At 36.9% G+C, this 23708-nt stretch overlaps 1 long non-coding RNA gene across 2 annotated transcripts in view; it reads left to right on the forward strand.

Moving 5' to 3' along the window:
• Positions 1–23708, forward strand: part of LOC122232684 — a 42197-nt gene that overhangs the window by 7621 nt on the left and 10868 nt on the right. For both annotated transcript variants that reach the window (XR_006210072.1, XR_006210073.1), the window contains exon 3: positions 13032–13109. This is a non-coding gene — a long non-coding RNA (uncharacterized LOC122232684). The remainder of the gene's footprint in view (positions 1–13031; positions 13110–23708) is intronic.

The following is a 23708-nucleotide window of genomic DNA, read 5'->3' on the forward strand; positions in this document are numbered from 1 at the left end:
CAAGAAAAAAAGTAAGAAATGGGATATAGGCATGAATACATAGTTCTTAAATTTTTTTTAATGTTTATTTATTTTTCAGAGAGAGAGAGAGAGACAAAACACAAGCATGGGTGGGGCAGAGAGAGAGACACACACACAGAATCTGAAACAGGCTCCAGGCTCTGAGTTGTCAGCACAGAATCTAAAGCGGGGCTCGAAGCCAGGAATGTGAGATCATGACCTGAGCTGAAGTCAGATGCTTAACCAACTGAACCACCCAGGTGCCCCTAGATAGTTCTTTAAAGAAGATGTAAAAATGGTTAACTGTCTGAAGTATATAGCAATTTCCCTGAGAACTACACTTCAAGGAACTTTTTTTCTGGGAGAATATAGACGCATACAGCTGTGTTCACAGGCTTATGCAAGTTTAGGACAACACTGCTTGTATTAGCAAATAGCTATGGAGAGCTCGAATTCCATAGGCAAGAGACCCATTGAACAAGTGTTAGGTTGTCCTACCATGGATTAGGAATTATATTTTAGATGAAAAACTAATGATATGCAAGTAGTCTAATGATTTATTTTTAAGTAAAAGTGCAGGCAGCAGAACAACCTATATAATAATAGATCATTTTTTTGTTAAAAGTTTTAAATGTTCATACATAAATATATGCATATGCTTCTTAAAGATTGTGGTTCATAATATTAACAATGACTAGATCTCTGGGGAATTACTGAACTACAGATGTTCCTTTTTATTATCTGCATTGTTTACCTATTATTGCTTTTAAATATATATTACTTGTATAAGATATATTTCTTTTTCCTTTAGAAAAGTGGTCCTGGACCAAATGCCAAACCCAAAGGATATTTTCTTTTGTCAAACTTTCTGCATCCTGCTTCTAGTGTAATTCCATGAAGCACCCTGCTTCTAGTCTAATTCCTTGTAAAATTTCAAAGGTTTACCTCTGACCCTAGGCACACACTGGTCTCCAACCCAAATTCCAAACAGTTCTGCTACTCACAGCCACCACGATATCTCTAAAAACAACCAACCACAACATTTGTAATATTAACTAAAAGAAGCAGATGCAACCATATATGCTACTTTTCATTATCTAGAAATTACAACATGTTTTCTACTCATAAAAGAAAAGGAGTCAGTTCTTTCACCTCTGAATTACAAAGTATACTTTGCATTAAAATTTAGGGATTCTAGACAAAATGTTCATCCAGGTGATAAGCACAGTATCTAGGCCCTACTATAGAGTTGGGAGTTCATGAAATGTTGGAAGAGGTCACTGAAAAAATGAGACCGTCAGTTGGCAACAAGCTGGGTCAGGAGAATCAGACAGTCTTCACTCCCTTGTCCTTGAAATGTACTTTCCGCCCACCATTCCCACACTAGGAGCTGTTCGAAGGAATCAGCCTTGAGAGAGTAAGGTGTTGACACCATCTGAACTAAATTTGTGACTGAACCCAGTTAAGGTCTCTATATAAGGCCTTATGATTCTGGCTGGTGGGTGTGGAGATCTTCTCATCTTGCAGCTGCCCAAGATAAGCTTAATATGTAAATTCCCTTGCTTATTAGAAGTTCCAATTACCAATCTGGAGTGCCTTGCCTCTTGAGTCTCCCTGCCCTCCGTGTACAAAGGCCCAGTTTGCAAACTAACATGAAAATATTTCAATTTTAATTTCTTTTAAAATTAGAAGATAAAAGGAAATACAATATATAATAATGATGATAATATTTCATTATAAATCCAGCCTGGATTATATTTGTCTTTATATAAACACAGTAATAAATTTATTTATTTATTTATTTATTTACTTACTTACTTACTTACTTACCTATTTACTTACTTACTTATTTATTTATTGAGAGAGTGACCTGTGAAGGAAAGTGCCTGGGGTTCCTTGAAAGTCACAATATAGTCGTGAGTGATTTATAGTCTAAGTAAAATGCTGACCTTCCAGAAGACTTAAAAACTATCTGAAGGGTAAGGAATGGCTCTCCCTTTGCTCATTGGCTACTCCCTTGGCCAACCTGAGTAATAGACTGCTGTCTGCCTTCCACTGAGCTCAGCTTCCAAATCCTTCCCATTACTTACTGTTGCAGCCACTAACAAGCTCTACTTCTCTGAAGCCAAGCAGGGTTTTCAGTTTGCCTGTTGTAAGCCATTAAGGGTGAAGTTAACTTACTATTTCTTAAATGGATCAAAAATATCTGAGAATATGACCTGCAACCAAGGTTTGTTTGTTTTTGTTCATTGTTGCTGTTTTGGTGATGGCTACTTACAATTTTTGAGAACTCAGAGGTGAAAATGCTGCGTTTAGACTTCACTAAAATGAGTTGAAGATTCAAGAAAAGTGAATCCTTATCTAATGAAATAGAAGTACAGTGAGACTCCATGTTAAAAATTAAATTTGAGGGGCCCCTGGGTGGCTTGGTCGGTTGAGTCTCCGACTTCAACTCAGGTCATGATCTCACGGTTCGTGAGTTCGAGCCCCACAATTGGCTCTGTGCTGACAGGTTGGGGCATGGAGCCTGCTTCGAGTTCTGTGTCTCCCTCTCTTGCTCTCTGTCCCTCTCCGACTCACACTCTGTGTCTCTCTCTCTCAAAAATGAATCAATATTAAATAATAATAATAATAATTAGACTGCTAAAGACCAAATACCAGAAGATAGATTCAAAGTTAATATTTTGGAAGTGGGAGATGTCTAAAGGAAAAAAATGTGTAAACTTACTAGTAAAGATACAAACTTCTGTCAAAAGATATATGTGTGTGCTTCTGTGTGTTTCATGTTGAATCTCAATGTAAAATGTATTTCATACTGTGGACCCTGGTCAAATAAAGTTTGCCAGAAGCACTATCAGGGGAAGACCCCATTCAAACTCAGGCCTTTGTCCTGTCCCAGAGGAAGAAAAGACAGGCCAGGGGAGTGGGAGAGGAGAAGGAAGAGAAGGAGATAAATGGCAAATGTTAGGGCTTCTTCTGAGCAAAACATCTGTTTAAAAAAAAAATTAATCCAATGCCATTTTTCTTGAGAATAAAACCAAAGCAGATCCTGAAATGGCACTGACATTGGTGGCCCAAGTGTCCCCTACTGCTTTCTATTAAGTCTGAAAGAAGAGGAATAAAAGCTCCATGAGAGACTTCAGTTTCATTATGTTCCCTGCAGTCTAAAAAGCAATGGTAAGTGGCGTCAAGGTCTTTAAAGAAATCTGAACAATCACAACAGTTTCCAAAATGTTTACTTTGAAGGAAAGAACATGTATTTTTCTCCACATGAAAACAACAACAAAAGAAGCCATCATTCCCAAGTCTGAGTGCACAGATGAGGAAATGTGGGAAATGGGCTGGCAAGGCCTTGACTCATTGTCCAGGACCCCTCCCACTCAGGAGGACTGTGCTGGTGATAAAGCAGATAAGCCCTCACCTTCTCTATAAACACCTGTCTTGTTTCACACCAGCTCCCACATTACACATAAAAACTTAAAATCTGTGCATGTGTGTTTTTAATTCACTATTTGAGATACATCAAGTGATAATCTCTTTGGAATTTCTGTTCATGTTTTATAGTTTTTGTTTATAAGATAATTTAGTTTCCACACCCAGATTGTAAACTCCCAGAGAGATGAGGCTATTTATGGCTGGCTTTCTTCAGTGAATGACACTATAATGTGGGGGCTCAAGAAGATGGTATTGAATGAATGAATGAGACTTCCATTAAAAACCACCACAAGAATTATTGTTGGCCTTAATTCCTTATGCTGATTTATTCCAATTAACCTCTATGTAGGTTTCATTTTCCTGAATGGAATGGGGAGTGATGCTTGATAATCTCTAGTCTCCCCATCCTATTAAATGTTACCAGTCTCTCTTCATACCAAATGGAAAGTCTCTATGTCGTGTCCTAAATACATTTGAGCTTTATTGTCTAGAGCATTATTTCTTAGTGTAGTCTGAGGACAGGTTTCATCAATGTCACCTGGAACACTTGTTACAATGGTGGCAGGGATCCACATTTGTAACAGGCAGTCTAGAGGACTGTTTAACAAAAAGTTAATTAATGCATTCAGACACAAATTTAGGGAAATCTTAGATAGAACTGGATCTGGGGGAAGAACAGCAGCAGCACAGGAAATGGGGTTAGTGGGGTCCAAGCAAATTCTCAGATTGTTCCTCTGAGTTGCAGTGAATTTATTTTCACACACTCAAGGAATGGGGAAACGGGTCCATAGTAGAGCTGGGGGTATGTTGTCCCTGAGTCTAGTTGAACAAAGTTCTCCTGTTATTTAGGACAGTCCAAGGAATACATTCCTGAGAGTTTGAAGAACATCACAGTATTTGTTTGGAGTCAGACTATTTACATGTAGCCTGCCCAGCCTCACCTATTCAGTCAAGTTTCTAGTACCAGCCTTATAAGGTTACAGTGTGAACTCTGTTAAATCTATGAAAAGCATCCAGCAAAGAGCTAATGCTCCTGTGTTAGTGTTTACTTACATGTACTACTATCTTCATTCACTTATTTATGTCTCTGGATACATTGTCAATATTAAAAATTGAGATAATATAAATTATACCTAATACTTAGAGCTCCACACAGATTTACAAACATTACCCCCTTTTACTTTTCATGATTCTCCAAGACAGAAAGATCATCATCCATATTTCATGGACAAGGGAATTAGAACATTGCTAGGTGACATCACTTTCCCAATGTTATCTGGATGTACAAGTCACCAAGACTACATGTACTAGTTTGGGGAAGGACCTGAAGCTGTATGAAACAAAGGCTTCAACTTTTAAGACTCTTTTAGGCCAGATGCAGGATATACATATACAGACGGTCCCCGACTTATAGTTTTTTGACTTGATGATGGTATGAAAGCAATATACTTTGAGTAGAAACCATACTTTGACTTTTGAGTTTTAATCTTTTTACCAGGCTAGCAATATGTGGTCTGATCCTCTCTTGTGATGCTGGGAAGCTGCTCAGTCAGTCACATCATCACAAGGGTAAGAACAACCAATACAATCATTCTGTAGCCATATGACTGACCAGTCTGTTTTTCATTTTCATCAGAGTATTCAATAAATTCCATGAGATATTTAACACTTCATTATCAAATAGGCTTTGTGTGTGATAGTTTTGTCTAACTGTAGGCTAAATGCAAATATCCTGAGCATGTTTTAAGGTAGGCGAGGCTAAGCTATGATGTTCAGTAGCTTAGATGTATTAAGCGTTTGGCTTACAATATTTTCAAAGTACAGTGGGTTTATCAGGACACAACCACAGTGTAGGTCAAGAAGATCTGTATAATATAAAGTAATACTAATAAGTTCTAAGGGTTATGAGTTGAAAACTATAAAAGTTCTGAAGAGGAAGAAGTCATTTTCAAATCCAGTAATAGGGAAGATTTCAAGAAAGAGATGTCTTTGAAATGCAGCCTTGAAAGACATTTCTGGTAGGGTCTGGCAGGTAAAGCTTTAGGAAGGAAAGGGTACAGCAAAATAAAGTTGCAGAAATGGAAAAGCACAATGTATGGTGGGAGAGGAATAAAAAAAACCCTAAAAGTAGAAAATGTATGGTCAACAAGGTGAGGAAAAAGCAAAATGACATTCAGTGGACACTCTGTAAATATTTATGAAATGAATACAAAGTTAATTTGAGGCCACTTGTGAAAGCCTTAAATGCCAGGCCAGGGTTTGGATTTTTATAGCAGGCACTGGGTAACCATTTCAGATTTTTGAGTCAGAAATGACATGCTGAGAGCATACTATAACTTTGGAGGCAGTCTCAGAGTAGCCCAAAGGGGGAAGAGACAAGAGCAGTGATGAATCAGAAAGCAATGGTAAAATTACAGGCAAAGGTAAGTTTGATACATATGATGGTACTGGAGGTCATGGAGAGTAAAGAATGGAAGGTAATGAAAGATTTTTCTTACATTTAGCATATAAACTTACACACATATACACCCCCACAGATAACACCTACATTACAGCCTCTTAACACAGGGCCATATATATTCACTCAAGAAGACAAATATATTTTGCTTTTGGAAAAGTCAGACCTAGGCACACCATTTTTTTCATTTTCCCATTAATTTTAATTACAGAAATGGGATGTATCATGTTACCTTTAAACTTGCATATCATGGATGCATGCTGAGATCCCTTTCAAACTGCATTTCAAACAATTCAATTTCTAAGGTCTGTGTTGAAGGAGATAGGGAAGAATTGACACTATATAGTTTACATCTCTGCATTTTAATATGAGTTTTTTTAAAGCCCTCCCCTCTAACAAATTACGTCGTTTGAATCCTTTAACTAAACATTTTTGGGTTTTGTGTCCTAGGGGAAGACCCTGCTTAGCTAGAAAGACAATAGAGTAAAAGCACCAGGCCTTCCTGTCAGCTTCCTAACCGTCCCCAGTGTTTGCAAAGTATCGGGCTATTTCTCAACCAACATTTTGGTAGGTTCCAACTGTCATCAGCTGGGAAATGTGTTGTTCACCTTCCCTTCCCTGTTCCTGAACACCTTGTCCTGCAGCACAGATTTCTCCAGCACAGACAGCAAATACGAAATGCATAAGTCCTGGTAATCATACAGAGGAAGGGCTCCATTTGCATACCCTTCATAATTCAATTTAATTTTTTTTTTGTCAAGAGTTCTGAATGCTTTGTGTTTGCTTTAATCAGAATGTTGACATTTACACTGAAGCCAATTTCTCTTTTTCTCCTCCGTGTTTTGTTTAACCACGACAAGTGACAGCAAACTGGAAAGAACAGACTTTTTAAATTGGCTCCTTGCCCAGAATGCATCATTTCTCTTGTAGCTTTTCCCCCCTTCCTATGCATCGCAAGAGGAAATGTGAAAACATACTCTGCGAACACAAGAGTGAGGTGTTAGTGCTTTTAGATAAAGATTTGTGTTGTATTTTAAAACTAGATTGCTGTACAGTTTCAAGCTATTAGCAGGAGCCTATTACATCGTGGCTCTGGGTCCTTGGAGAGATATGCTTAGTATATTTCAGTAATTCAAGGCAAATAGAAACTACATATGAAAATATTTAACAGCAAAAGCATCAACTGCTGAAGGCTGCAGGAAGCAATAAGCAAACATGGCACCTGCCATTAACTCTTTCCAACAATATTTTCTCTGATCTTTTCCTGTCATGCCCCAAATGGTGGAGGGTAGAACCAATGTGAAAATGAATCTCTGGATGTCAGCCATTCAGAAAAGCCTCCGTGTAACAAACACCATGTCTCCTTAGCAGAACATGTTATTTTTGGGTTTCACGCTTGATGTCGAGCAATTCTATGAGAATGTAGCTTATGTTGTATTAGAATTTGTCTATATATATATAATTCGATGGTTTAAACCAAAACTAAGTTGTTTACAAATGAGTTTTATCAAATACAGAAAAAAATAGCACCAAACACCAACCTGGTTGAAATGATATGTGTCCCTTTATGAAATTTAATTCTGCCTCGGGGCGCCTGGGTGGCTCAGTCGGCTGACTTCGGCTCAGGTCATGATCTCACGGTCCGTGAGTTCAAGCCCCGCGTCGGGCTCTGTGCTGACAGCTCTGAGCCTGGAGCCTGTTTCATATTCTGTGTCTCCCTCTCTCTGACCCTCCCCCATTCATGCTCTGTCTCTCTCTGTCTCAAAAATAAATAAATGTTAAAAAAAAATTTTTTTTTTAATTAAAAAATAAAAAAAAAAAAAAAAGAAATTTAATTCTGCCTCAACAAAAGGACAGCAAAAAAGGAAAAGACTGGGTTTCAAATAATGAAATAATAGATTCTTCTGATAATGTAATCTGAGGAGACAGAAATGTCTTCAACAAACCCCTGAAAATATATCTTCTTCCTGTGTTATCAGAAATCTGAACTAAACAAATAAATTTCAGATAATTAACTAAAAGGAATCAAAAGAAAGATCTAATGAGAGATCAATGTACTCTTCCTGACTTTCTACTGCTTAATGTGTGAGATCCCATATGATGGACATCAGAAAGTAGTCATGCAGAAAACAAGTCACCTGGACAGTAATCTCAAACTCTGGATTATGATTTCCTTCTGTGAATTCATTTTAATTCCTCCTGAACATCGTCTTCTTTTTTTTATTATTTTTTATTTTAGAGAGAGATCGAGATCAGTGGGGGTGAGGAGCAGAGAGAGAGAGAGAAAGAGAGAGAGAGAGAGAGAGAAAATCTTAAGCAGGCTATACACTCAGCGTGGACCCAACCCCACAACCTTGGTATTGTGCCCTGAGCCTAAATCAAGAGTTGGATGCTCAACCAGCTGAACCACCTAGGTGTCCCTCATGTTCATAACTATAAAAGCATAGTATAGAATAGAAAATAACAGAAGATTTACATCTTAGTAAGCTAAGCATTGTTGTAGGAAACTTCTTTTTTTCTTCAATTAGATCTGTTTGCATGTGTAAGTGGATTCGGTCATGATGTAAAAAAATATTTCTTACTGTTGGTTAGCAGTGGAAAAATTTTCAAAACACTAAAAATGTAAATATACCAAATTATACCTAACCTGCCCACTTGCTATTGTCACCACTGCAATTTGTTAAAAATGAGAGGGAGTCTATTTCTAAACACTAAATGTGAGTTTACCAAATACTTCTCTTGCCATCAGGGGCTCCTGGAAAAACATAAAATCATTTGGTACTTTAGCTAAGACATTAAATATCCCCTGGTATATTCAAAAGAAGAAATGAGTGAATAATGTTAGTATGGAGGACAGACAAGAAAGGGAAGGAAACAGCAAAAGAAAATCATCCCAAATGTTACCAGTTGCTGACACGGAATTTGTTAAATGTCTGTGAAAGAGCTGAGAGGTTAATAGGAGTAGAAAGAGAGAGGTCACAGTCAATTTAGAAACTTAGGATTTTAAGAAATTATTTCAGGCTAAGGGTGGAATCTATTAGTTTCCTAAGGCTGTCATAACAAAGTACCATAAACTGGGTGGCTTAAAACAACAGAGATTCATTCTCTTATACTTTTGGAAGCTAGTAGAAATCAAGGAGTCAGCAGAACAATGCTCTCTGAAGTCTATAGGGAAGAATCTATTCCACCCCTTTCTCAGCTTGTGGTATTCCCGGTATGCCTTGGCTTATAGATGCATCAGTTCAATCTCTGCCTCCATTGTCACAGGGCATTCACATTGTGTTACTGTGTCTGTTTCTACTCCCTTCTTATAAGGATACTAGTCATATTGAATTAGGGTCCACCTTAATGGCGTTATCTTCATTTGATTACATTTGCAAAGACCTTATTTCCAAATAAGGTCACATTCAAAGGTACTACGGGTTAGAATTTCAACATACCCTTTTCAGGGACACAATTTAACCCATAACAGGGGAATTGATTAAAATGTTCTCATACCTAATCGTTTTCTGAGATGAGGAGGAGAAGGAGTAGACAGAGTTGTGTATTTACAACAAATATTATCTGTCAACATGAAAGCCATACATACATGAGGCTGTGAAAAACAAACACAAGTATTCTAAGAATGGAAGTCTAGGTAATGCAGAACAAAACAAGTAAGGCTGGAAAAATATTTTAAATAAAATATTTGAAATCAGCCGATTGCTTACAAAGAAGTGAAGACTTATTGCAGGAAGACCTGAAAGAAGAAAGAAACCCAGAGAGGTGATACTGGCACTTGGGTCTGCTTTTCTCCTCAGGATATCTGACACTTGCAGAAGAAGAGAAATTAGGAGTCTGAGAGGCTAAATGTTAAAAATTGTTTATGACAGACCCATAGAGCTTAGGAAAATTGGAATTCAAAGCCCACTAATGGAGTCTCTGGGCAAGTTATGCCCACCAAAAGTTTCAGTTGAATTCCCAAGAGCTTCAACTTAGAAATAGGAAGTGAATAGAATAGAAATTGGGGATATTAGAGTTCAGCTTTAAATCATCTTAATGCCTGGTTAGATTGAGGTGCTGCAGGACTGTTAGTTCCACCACCACCTTCCAGAAGTAAATATAACACTCAGTGGAAAGGATGCCTGGGTGGCTTGGTCAGTTAAGTGTCCAACTCTTGGTTTCTGCTCAGGTCATGATCTCACAGTTCGTGAGATCTGTGCTAACAGCATGGAGAATGCTTGGGATTCTCTCTGTCCCTCTCTCTCTCTCTCTCTCTCTCTCTGCCCCTTCTCTGCTTGCTCTTTCTGTCTCTTTCTAAAAATAAATTAATTAAATTTAAAACATACACTCAATGGAAGAAGGAATCATGATCCCCAGTTTCAATAATCTCTAAATTTTATAGGCATAGCACCTAGCACTCAATGGAAAATAACCAGATATAAAAAAATACAAGCAGGTTCCTGGATTAAGCATCCAACGTCAGCTCGGGTCATGATCTCAAGGTTCATGGGTTTGACCCCAAGAATTGGGCTCTGCACTGAGAGTGTGGAGCTGCTTAGGATTCTTTCTCTCTCCTTCTGCCCCTCCCCCACTCAGACTTTCTCTCTCTCTCAAAATAGGTAAGTAAGTAAGTAAATAAATAAATAAATAAATGTTAAAAAATGCAAGAAAATGTAATTGAAAAATAGCAGAAACAATTTACAACAGAAGAAATATAAATGATCAACACAATGGAGTTATTACACATAAACTTTAAAATAGTTAAATACAGTGGATTCAAAGAAATAAAATATGAAGAACTTAGACAATAAGATACTATAAAAAATAAATGTACATTTTAATTAAAAGAAATGAAAATTAAGTATTCTATAGATGGAAGAAAAACCAGAGAACTAGAATAGATAAAAAAATATACACAGAGATAAAAACAATATGGAATGTTTTCATAAAAAGATAAAAGACATTAAAGCCATAGAGAATATAGCAAGAAAGTTCTAACAAAAGTATAATTTGACACCCATAGGAGGAGAGAGGGAAAAAAAATGTTTAAAGAGATCATGGTTGAGAATTTTCTGAATTGATGAAAAATCTCAATCTACATATTCTAATAATGTAACAAATGTTAAACTGGATTAATAAAACAAAATCCTACTTAGATACAATCCAGTAAAATGGCATGAAAACATAAAGGGGTGCCTGTGTGGCTTAGTCTGTTAAGCATCTGACTCTGGCTCAGGTCATGATCTCAAGGTTCCTGAGATTGAGCCTTGCATTGGGGTCTGCACTGTCAGCACAGAGCCCGCTTCAGATCCTTCTTCTCCCTCTCCCTCTGCCCCTCTTCTGCTTGTGAGGTCTCTCTCTCTCTCTCTCTCTCTCTCAGGAAGGAAGGAAGGAAGAAAGAAAGAAAAAGAAAGAAAGAAAGAAACAAACAAACAAACAAACAAACAAACTTGAAAAGAATATTAACAAAAAAAGTTCACCTAATGAGCGTTTGTAAAATACAAAAATTGCAGAATTAAAAAATATATATTTTTAGAAACACTAGGAAAAATTAATCAAAATTAACTATACACCAGGTGGCAAAGTGAGTCTCAACAAAATTCAAAGGATTGAAATCAGACTACATTTATTCCTCTGACTGACCACAGGGTAATTAAGCTAGAATTAATTTAAAAATAGATGGTTAAATTAAATAAATAAGTCTTCATGTAATAGAAGTTTAGTAATATACTTCTAAGTAATCCAAATCAAATATAAAATCACCATGGCAGTTAGAAGATATCTTCAACTGAATAACAATAAAAATAGACATATCAAAATTTGTGAGATGCATCATAAGGCATGACTAGAAGAAATTCATACCTTACAATTACTATGTTTGGAAGGGAAAAAAGGTGGCTAAAATCTAATAATTTAAGCATCCATCTTAGAAAGCTAGTAAAATTAAACTGAGGAAATAAAATAACAATAAAATGCAAAACAGACATGAAATAGCACCACCAAAAATAAAAGTTAACTCTAAAAATAAGATTTAAAAAACACTCCAGTGAAATAGATCAAGAAAAAAAGAATGTACAAATAACCAATGTCAGAAACTCAAAAGTTAAAACTACAAATCCCACAGAAATCACAAAGATCATAAGATTTAAGCACCTTTAAATAAATTTCAAAATTTAGAATAAATTAATACTTAGAAAAACACAGTAAATCAAAAGACATTCATAAAGTATAAATACTCTCACAAGCATTAAAATAATGGAATCTGTAATTAAAATCTTTCACAAAGAATAATCCAGGCCCAGTTGACATCATTTTGAATTCTATCAAAGATTTAAAATAGAAATAACATCAATCCTAAAAAAAATTAGTTCAAAGGGAAGACTTCAGTCATGAGGAAGTGAGGAACTTGAAAAATCCTTACCCAAATAAGCAATGATAAAAGTAGAAAAACTTTATTTAGAAATCCACCATATTTTAGAAATCAATGAAAGGCATACTACAAATTGAGAGATGTTTATTTAAGAACAGTAGGAGTTTCTGGAGTTTTAGCCTGAGATGCTTCCTTCCATTAACTCCATCAACAAAGAAATTCAACTATGGCAGGGAAAGCTATGAAAACCAGCAGCTTCCATGCTAAAAGAGGCTAACAAGAAAGGGTACAGAATGAGGAAGAACCCCACACCCAGAGGCAATGTTGAAAACACAATTAATCTCATTGTCAAATAAAGGGAGAAGACCAATGTTCTTGCATGTAGCCTGAGGTTGGGGCAAGCAACACAGTTATAGAATAGCCAAAATTTTAATATGGAGCTCTAGGAAATTAGATAGCCATTGGAGGCCTTGCAAAACACTCATAGATTTCTGGCAGTCTGGAAAGCTCACACATGTGCAAGCCTGCAAAATCTCTGAAGAGACAGAGATGGTTCTTGCTATTTATATGTTGTTTCTGACTGCAAGGGCATTCAGAATACATGTGCAGATGAGACGCCACAAGGCCCTGCAGAAGGTAAAAGCTGGGGAAGATTTGTAAAGTGTCTGAACATTGAATGAGTTGCAAACAACACCCAGCTCTCTAGGCAAAGGAAGAGTTTTATTTGTTCAATGTTTTAACACAACCCCTGACCAATCATTAGCTGACCAAAAAACTGTTCCATAGGTTACATCTAGGAAGCTGGGCTTGAGAATGAAAATGAGAAGAAAAAAAGCTGAGACTTTGGTGATTGAAGACTGTGAGGTAAGTAGAGTCTACATAATGAGTCCAGGCAAATCATTAAACAAACAAAAAAGCAACAAACAAAAAAGCAGCAACAGTAAGAGTTCTAGAAAAGGGGAATCAGAATCTATAATTGCTACAATGTGTTATACAAAGTGTCCAGTTTTCATTAAAAAAAAAAAAGGAAACTGGTCTTCATAGATTTGTATTTCTAACCTCTATACTTTTCCTTCTCTTCGAAGAATTCTTTTAATATTTCTTGCAAGTCAGATCTACTGGTGATAAATCCCCTTAGTTTTGTTTGACTGAAAAAGTCTTTATTACTGTTTCACTTCTTAAAGATAATTTCACTGGATACAGAATTTTAGGATGGTGTTTTTTTTTTCTTTTTCTTCTTTTAGTACTGGTGTCATCACTTTACAAATATGAGTGAATTAAAGTTTAGCTCCCTTTATGTTCCTTTATACTCTATAATATCATGGAGTATAACATGTAAATATTTTCTCTACACATATTGACAACCACATTGAAAAGTGTTATAATAATTACTTTAATCACTTTCAGAGGTTTACATATGATGTGCCTATGTCTTGGTGTAGATTTCTTTGGGATTAACCTTTAGGGTTCATTGAGCTTCTTCATTCTGCAAGTTTGTGTCTCTTGCCAAATTTGTGCAAATTTCAGCCATTATTCCTTCAAATACTTTTCTAGTCATGCCATATTTCTCCTCTACTTCTAGAACTCTGTCTACATGAATATTAGACCTTTGTTGAGATTTTCTACTTTCATTTGTTTCAAGTGTGTTTTTTCCTTGTTGAATAATTTTTGTAATGGCTGCTTTAAAATCTTCATCAGATCATTCTAATATTTCTATGATTTTAGAGTATTTTTCATTGATTGTGAGATCTTCCTCATTATCATATGACTAGTGAGTTTTGATTAAAACTGAGCCCTTGTTTGTATTGGTAAGAGACCGTTTAACCTTTGTAACCTTCCCATTTAAACCTTTTTGTTTTATCTGCCTCTTTTTTTTTTTTGGACACTACTTCATTAGAGGAAGGTTGGTTCTGCCTTATTACTCCCAAGAGGAAGTAAAGTCCAGATTCCTCACTCAGCCTGCATTAACTGAGGGATGGTGTTCCTCATTACTGATTGCTGGGCAGGATAGAAGTGCCAGTCCTGAGGTGATCTCAACAGACAGTGCATGTAGAGGTGGGCGTGGCCTTGTTACTACTCCAAGATGGTCAGTGTCCTCATTCCCCGCTTTGGCTTCTTCTTATCGTGAAATGAGGGGCATATTATGAATACTGAGTAGAGGCGGATGTCCATCCTCCTCATGTGGTCTCTAATGGCACCACTGGCTCATAACCAGCCAGCCAGTGGATATAAAAGTCAAACCTCCATATTTGATCTTCTCTGACACCACCCCAGTAGGAGTTTTAGGGTGCTTATTACAGTCTCATGTGGTTGGAAATACAGGTTTCCCACTCAGGCTTTGCTGACCTGGATAGAGATTCAAAAACAGTTTTGGTTTGTTTGTTTCTGTCGTATTTGACTGGAGTAGAGCACTCACTATCAAAATTTGGCTAAAGAGAGCAAGCTCTTGTTGGGACATTTTTATGTGTGTGTCTACACCTTTATGATTTGTTAGTTGTTTCTTCAGCCCCAAGTCTAGGATGTGTAAGGCAAAACTAGAAAATTGAGGTAACTCACTGTTTTATTGTCACTTAAGTCCCGAGTTCCTTAGCCTGTCTTTCTTATCCTCTCTATATTTCAGATCCATATTATGTTTACTGCATTTAAAATGCCTATAGTTATTAGTTATACTTGCCAAGAATAAAAGAAAAACGGATGTCTACTCCAGCTTCCTGGGAGTAGAAATTCTCCTGGTCTTTTTTTGTTGTTGTTGTTTCTCAAATAAACCGAATTTGTATCCCTCTCATGGATTTCTATTTGATACTTTCTCTACCCAAAACTCTCTTTTCCACATCTTTATAGGGATGGACTTGTATCTCAGCTTAAGTGTCACTTTCTTGGGTGTCTTTAATAGATCAAGCAATCTAACTCCTTTATCGTGCCAGTCTCTATAACATTGCAGTGTTTAATTTTCCTTATACTGATTAAAATGATAATTTCTTGTTAGGTTTCTTTTTTCTATTTTGGTACCTATTTCTGGTCACTGGAATATAAAATTTGTGAAAGCAGAAACCTGGTATATGTTGATAACTACTATCCCTGTATATTTCTAAAATAGTCCCTGGCACAGAGTAAGCATCTAACAAAGATTTGTTATATTTGAATGAATGATACAATTGTTTTCATCTTACATTTTCCTGAGTCAGTCTCTCATTAGGATGGAGAAGGAATATATTTCATCATATCAATAATAGGAACTCCTCTTTGCCTTTCTTGATAATCCAAAGTTACTGGCAAACAGGAGCAAAGGCCTGAGTGACAGGCTTATGGCTTTGTGGTTACATCCTGAGGATAATTAACTCTTCTAGGCCAGCTGTGACCCCTGCTGGGAGTCAGCCTGTGCCTAACATGATGACAGTACTGGCCCCAAATGAGGCCACTACACTTGAGGCTCTGTAGCGACTCCTGAGATTTTAATGAACCAAAGGCCCTGCCAAATATCAAAACTAAGGCAGAATTTAGGGACCAATTGATTCCCCAGAGAGCCATGCAAATGATTTGAATTTTAGAGAGTGGATTTGGTGGTCCTTCTTGCCAGTTTGAATGATTCCCAGCAGTGATAATATAGCCCTTTCACATCTCCTTGAATTTTTTTTTTTACATTTCAGTATTTCTTCGTGTCTGAGTTCAACAAATAGAAACTTATTGTCTCAGTTTTAGGCTTTTCTCACCTTTTAAAATGCAAATACTTCAGGGAAGGGGAACAGCTGGTCAGTCATTTTGATCTTAATGTAATGAGTTTATTAGAGCCAGTCTGGAGAGGGAATTCTAACACAGTGCATACTCTCCCACAAACATGGCTCTCTTTTGAAGCTTGCCAGTACTGGAACATTTCCCTACAGGAGGATTTCTCATACATGTAGCAATGCAGTAACTCTAACACATGCAGATGGAAGGCATAGCATGGGACATGAGTAACTGGATCTCAGAAGAAACTGCCACAATAGATAACTGAATTGTTTAATGAGAGGAGTAGGAACCTTAAATCCTAATATCCTTGGGTTTTGCATAATGAATGGCCAATGAATCCAATGAAAATCTTGCTTCAAATCTTACCATTTTATTTTAGATAGCAAAGTGCTATCATTTAAATATCAGATTCATTACTATGAACAAAATAAAAATGGGCACTGTGGTTGAGAATAACATTGTAAGAGATAAAATTAGGTTGCTTAGCTAGGAATGGTCACACAAAAAAGGTGATAGGTGAACTAAGATCCAAGACCATTCCTATCAAGAAGTAGGAAGGCAGAGAAAACAACAAATAGAAATCAATGAAGTAGAAGCCAGTCTAGTTTGTCAGAAGAATAATATGAGGAGGGAGCCAAGATGGTGGAACAGCATGGAAGTTTTTTGTGTGTCTCACGTCCATGAAATATAGCCAGACCAACACTAAACCATCCTGCACACCTAGAAAACTCATCTGAGGATTAACACAACAACCTACACAACCAGAACTACATAATTCAGCAGGTACGCAGCGCAGAGAGGGGAACTTGGGGAAAGAGAAGCCACAGAAGGCAGGGAGGTACTTTTGCATGCAGAGAAAGGATGGAGACGATGGACAGAATACAGGAAAAGCACCCCTCCCCAAAAGCAGCTGGAGAGAAAGTGGAAAATTGGAAACAGCCTCAGGGACTGAACTAAAAAGGGAGAAAGGAGAAAGGAGGGGGTTTAAATTCCATTAAGACTGTAAACAGGGGGAGTGCAGATTCTGCAACTCCTCAGCGTGATACTTTGTGGTGCTCTGGTGGGAAGGGTGAAACCCCAGGAGCAGAGTGGAGTCTGGGAGGTTCTCGGGGCAGATGGGGAGAAGCGCTTCCACCACTGGAAGGACATTTGGTAGATGCTGGGAGGCAACCTGAGCCCAGAAGACCGCAGAGAATGGCCACATTCGCTGGTGCTGGAACAATGTCCTTAAAGGTGAAGCCCAGTGCCAGATGTGTTGTGATTTTCCATAATCCCTAAAACACTTCTGCTACACTATTTCACAAACTTTTTCTGGGGTGGGCTGGCAACTGGCCACATTCCTGGGTGTGGCTGGCATTTGGCCATGGCTTGGTCAGACCCTCCCACAGAGGGGTGGAACAGGTCAAAGCCGCAGTCCCTCAGAAGTAAGGAGCCAGGGAAAGCAGCCATATCTGAGACAAAACTCGGAAGAGAGGTACTGCCTGGGGCTTGGTCACAGACAGTGAAGAAACGGGGAGTGGATGAAAGCTGAAGACAGAGGATGGGTGCGCAATTGCTGATTGGGGAGAACAGAGTTCCTATACTAGAGACTGGGTAGCTGTGTGACACCATTTTCACCGCTCCTGCGCATGTGCATACACACGTATGAGCAACACAACAATCTACCCCAGTAGGCTAGCAGCATCATCTAGTGGAGAAAGGAGCCGTTACACTTAGCCTCACCCAGTTGGGCCAACATCACACTTCAAAAACACAAGTCTCTCCTCCTGCTTGTTTATAAACTATAAAGCGCTTCATAGTCTGACTTCTAGGGGAAAACAAAGTAATTTCAGTTGTATTTCAGTCGCTGGCAGGTCCATCTATTCAATTTTCTTTCTTTCCTTTTTTTCTTTTTTCTCTTTTTCATTTCTTTTCTTTTTCTTGAATACAGAAAGAGAAAAATCATCTTTGTTTTTAATTTTTATTAACAATATTTTTCTTTAAATTTTTCTACTATAATTTTTACTTTTGTGTAAATTTTTTTCAAATTCTACTTTACTTCCATCATTTCATTTTAGTCTACTTCAGTGTATTCATTTTTTCAAATTATCTGAAGATTTCCTTTTTTTTTTCTCCTTTCCCCTTTTTTCTCTGATCTATCAAGCCACTTTCAACACCCAGACCAAAACACACCTAGGATCTAGCATCATTTATTCAATTTTTGTGTGTGTGTGTTAATTTTTTAATTTTAATATTTTTTAATTTTAATTTTTTTTATTTTAATTTTTTCTACCTCATTAATTCCTTTTCTCCCTTCAAAATGATAAATGAAGGAATTTACCCCAAAAGAAAGAACATGAAAAAATGACACCAAGGGACTTAACCAACACAGATACAAACAAGATTTCTGAACCAGAATTTAGAATCATGATAATAAGAATACTAGCTGGAGTCAAAAGTAGATTAGAATCCTTTTCTGCAGAGATAAAACAACTAAAAACTAGTCAGGATGAAAAAAAATGCTATAAATGAGCTGCAATCATGAATGGATGCCACAGCAGCAAGGATGGAGGAGGCAGAACAGAGAATCAGCAATATAGGGACCAAACTTATGGAGAATAAAGAGGCAGAAACAAAGAGCAGATGAAGGCAAAATAGCATGATTTATGAATTCAAGAAATCAGTGACTCATTAAAAAGGAACAACATCAGAATCATAGGGGTCCCTGAAGAGGACGAGAGAGAGATAGGGGTAGAAGTGTTATGTGAGTAAATCATAGCCGAAAACTTTCTCCTAACTTGGGGAAAGACACAGACATCAAAATCCAGACAGCACAGAGGTCTCCCATTAGATTCAACAAAAACCAACCATCAACAAGGCATATCATAGTCAAATTCACAAAATACTCAGGCAAGGAAGGATCATGAAAGCAGCAAGGAAATAAAAGTCCTTAGCCTACAAGGGAAGACAGATAAAGTTTGAAGCACACCTATCCACAGGCTTGGCAGGCCAGAAAGCAGTGGCAGGATATATTCAGTGTCCTGAATCAGAAAAATATGCAGCCAAGAATTCTTTATCCAGCAAGGTTGTCATTCAAAATAGAAGGAGAGATAAAAAGTTTCCCAGACAAACAAACAAAAATTAAGGGAGTATGTGACCACTAAACCAGCCCTGGCAAGAAATTTTAAGGGGGACTCTCTGAGGGAAGAAAAGATGAAAATCTAAATAAATAAATAAATAAATAAATAAATAAATAAATAAATAAATATCAAAAGCAACAAAAATTAGAAAGGACCAGAGAAAAACACCAGAAACTCTAACTCTACAAGCATGATAATGGCAATAAATTCATATATTTCAGTACTCACTCTAAACATCAATGGACTCGATGCTCCAATCAAAATACATAGTGTAACAGAATGGATAAGAAAACAAGATCCATCTATATGCTGTTTACAAGAGGCCCACTTTAGACCTAAGGACACCTTCAGATTGAAAGTAAGGGGATAGAGAATCATCTATCATGCTAATGGACAACAAAAGAAAGCTGGAGTAGCCATACTTATATCAGACAATCTAGACTTTAAAATAAAGACTGTATCAAGAGATTAAGAAGGGAATTATATCATAATTAAGGGGTCTATCCACCAAGAAGACCTAACAATTCTAAACATTTATGCACCAAATGTGATAGCACCCAAATATATAAATCAATTAATCACAAACATAAAGAAACTCATTGATAGTAATGCCATAATAGTAGGAGACTTCAACACCCCACTCATAGCAATGGACAGATCGTCTAATCAAAAAATCAACAAGGAAACAATGGCTTTGAATGACACACTGGACAAGATGGACTTAACAGATATATTTAGAACATTTCATCCTAAAGCAGCAGAATACACATTCTTTTCCAGTGCACATGGAACGTTCTCCAGAATAGACCACATACAGGGACACAAATCATCCCTTAGTATGTACAAAAAGATTGAGATCATACCGTGCATATTTTCAGACCACAATGCTATGAAACTCAAAATCAACCACAAGAAAAAAATTGGAAAGGTAATAAATACTTGAAGACTAAAGAACGTCCTACTAAAGAATGAATGGGCTAACCAAGCAGTTAAAGAGGAAATTTAAAAGTATATAGAAGCCAATGAAAATGATAACACCACAACCCAAAACCTCTGGGATGCGGCAAAGGCTGTCACAAGAGGAAAGAATATAGTAATCCAGGCCTCCCTAAAGAGGGAAGAAAGATCTCAGATACACAACCTAACCTTAAGCCTTAAAGAGCTGGACAAATAAGAGCAAATAAAACCCCAAAACAGCAGAATACAAGAAATAATAAAGATTAGAGCAGAAATCAATGTTATCAAAACAAATAAACAAAAAAAAAACAGTAGAACAGATCAATGAAACCAGAAGCTGGTTCTTTGAAAGAATTAACAAAATTGATAAACCACTAGCCAGTTTGATCAAAAAGAAAAAGGAAAGGACCCCAATAAATAAAATCAAGAATGAAAGAGGAGAGATCACAACCAACACAGAAGAAATAAAAACAATAATAAGAGAATATTATGAGCAATTATATGCCAATAAAATGGGCAATCTGGAAGAAATGGACAAATTCATAGAATCAGATACATTACGAAAAATGAAACAGGAAGATATAGAAAATTTGAACAGACCCATAACCAGTAAGGAAATTGAATTAGTAATCAAAAATCTCCCAAAAAACAAGAGTCCAGGGCCAGATGGCATTCCAGGGGAATTCTACCAAACATTTAAGGAAGAGTTAACTCCTATTCTCTTGAAGCTGTTCCAAAAAATAGAAATGGAAGGATAACTTCCAAACTCTTTCTATGAAGCCAACATTACCTTGATTCCAAAACCAGACAGAGACCCCACTAAAAAGGAGAACTATAGACCAATTTCCTTGGTGAACATGGATGCAAAAATTCTCAACAAGATATTAACCAACTGGATCCAACAATACATTAAAAAAATTATTCACCACGACCAAGTGGGATTTATCCCTGAGATGCAGGGCTGGTTCAATATCTACAAAACAATTAACATGATCCATTACATCAATAAAAGAAAGGACAAGAAACATATGATCCTCTCAATAGATGCAGAGAAAGCATTTGACAAAATACAGCATCCTTTCTTGACAAAAACCCTCAAGAAAGTAGGGATAGAAGGATCATACCTCGAGATCATAAAAGCTATATATGAACGACCCAATGCTAATATCATCCTCAAGGGGAAAAACTGAGAGCTTTCCCCTAAGGTCAGGAACAAAACAGGGATGTCCACTCTTGCCACTTTTGTTCAACATAGTATTGGAAGTCTTAGCCTCTGCAATCAGACAACACAAAGAAATAAATGGCATCCAAATCGGCCAGGAGGAGGTCAAACTTTCACTCTTCACAGATGACATGATACTCTGTATGGAAAACCCTAAAGATTCCACCAAAAAAACCTTGCTAGAACTGATTCATGAATTCAGCAAAATTGCAGGATATAAAATCAACGCACAGAAATCGGTTGCATTCCTCTACACCAACAATGAAGCAACAGAAAGAGAAACCAAGTAATCAATCCCATTTACAGTTGAACCAAAAACCATAAAATACCTAGGAATAAATCTAACCAAAGAGGTGAAAAATCTATACACTGAAAACTGTAGAAAGCTTATGAAAGAAACTGAAGAAGACACAAAAAATGGAAAAAAGATCCCATGCTTCTGGATAGGAAGATCAAATATTGTTAAAATGTTGATACTACCCAAAGCAATCTACATATTCAATGCAATCCCTACCAAAATAATACCAGCATTCTTTACAGAGCTAGAACAAACCACCTTAAAATTTGTATGGAACCAGAAAAGATCCCAAATAGCCAAAGCAATCTTGAAAAAGAAAACCAAAGGAGGAGACATCACAGTCCTGGGCTTCAAGCTATACTGCAAAGCTGTAATCATCAAGACAGTATGATACTGGTACAAGAACAGACACTCAGATCAATGGAACAGAAGAGAGAACCCAGAAATGGACCCACAAACATATGGCCAACTGATCTTTGACAAAGCAGGATAGATTATCCAATGGAATAAAGACAGTCTCTTCAGCAAGTGGTGCTGGCAAAACTGGATAACAACACGCAGAAGAATGAACCTGGACCACTTTCTTACACTGTACAAAAAAATAAACTCAAAATGGATGAAAGACCTAAATGTAAGAAAGAAAGCCATCAAAATCCTCGAGGAGAAAGCAGGCAAAAACCTCTTTGATCTTGGCTGCAGTAACTTCTTACTGAACACGTCTCTGGAGGCAAGGGAAACAAAAGCAAAAAGAACTACTGGGACCTCATCAAAATAAAAAGCTTCTGTACAGCGAGGGAAACAATCAGCAAAATGGAAAGTGAACTGCTGGAGAAGATATTTGCAAATGACATATCAGATAAAGGGTTAGTATCCAAAATCTATAAAGAACTGACCAAATTCAACACCCAAAAAACAAATAATCTAGTGAAGAAATGGGAAAAACACATGAATAGACACTTCTCCACAGAAGACATCCAGATGACCAACTGACACATGAAAAATGCTCAACATCACTCATAACCAGGGAAATACAAATCAAAACCACAATGAGATACTACCCCACACCTGTCAGAATGGTTAACATTAACAACTCAGGCAACAACAGATGTTGGTGAGGATGCAGAGAAAGAGGATCTCTTTTGCATTGTTGGTGGGAATGAAAGCTGGTGCAGCCACTCTGGAAAACAGTATGAGGTTCCTCAAAAAAATTAAAAATAGAACTACCCTATGACCCAGCAATTGCACTACTAGGTATTTATCCAAGAGATACAGGTGTGCTGTTTTTAAGGGACACATGCACCCCCATGTTTATAGCAGCACTATCAACAATAGCCAAAGTATGGAAAGAGCCCACATGTCCATTGATGGATGAATGGATAAAGAAGATGTGGTATACACACACACACACACACACACACACACACACACACACACAAAACGGAGTATTACTCGGCAATCAAAATGAATGATCTTGCGATTTGCACCAACGTGGATGGAACTGGAGGGTATTATGCTAAGTGAAATTAGTCAGAGAAAGAGAAATATCATATGACTTCACTCATATGAGGACTTTAAGACACAGAACAGATGAACATAAGGGAAGGGAAGAAAAAATGTTATAAAAACAGGGAGGGGGACAAAGCATAAGTGACTCATAAATATGAAGAACCAGAGGGTTAATGATGTGGGGGATGGATTAAATGTGTAAGGGGCATTAAGGAATCTACTTGTGAAATAATTGTTGTGCTATATGCTAATTTGAATGTAAATTTAAAAAAAAAGAATGAAACCTTGCAGCAAAATGGGAAATGCAGTAAGATGATAAACTGAAAAAAAAAAAAACAAAAAACAAAAACAGAAGAATATGAAAGATAAGAATATTGAAGGTAGGACTTTTTAGAGTTGTGTGATTGATCCTTAGACTATATTTTCCAAAAAATAGTAAGTGCAAATATTTGGAGGGATAACTGAATAGACAATAACAGAGGGGTAAAATCTTGATCATAAAGAAGTCTCAATTTGGAATTTGTAAACGTCATTTCTAATATGAATGTTACAAATTTTTGTTCTTAAAAATAATTATTTATTTAAATAACTCCTGAACAGAAAATCAAAATTATAGCTGAGGTCAGGAGCCA

Source organism: Panthera tigris, chromosome D3 (genome assembly GCF_018350195.1).
Source record: "Panthera tigris isolate Pti1 chromosome D3, P.tigris_Pti1_mat1.1, whole genome shotgun sequence".
NCBI classification, from domain to species: domain Eukaryota; kingdom Metazoa; phylum Chordata; class Mammalia; order Carnivora; family Felidae; genus Panthera; species Panthera tigris.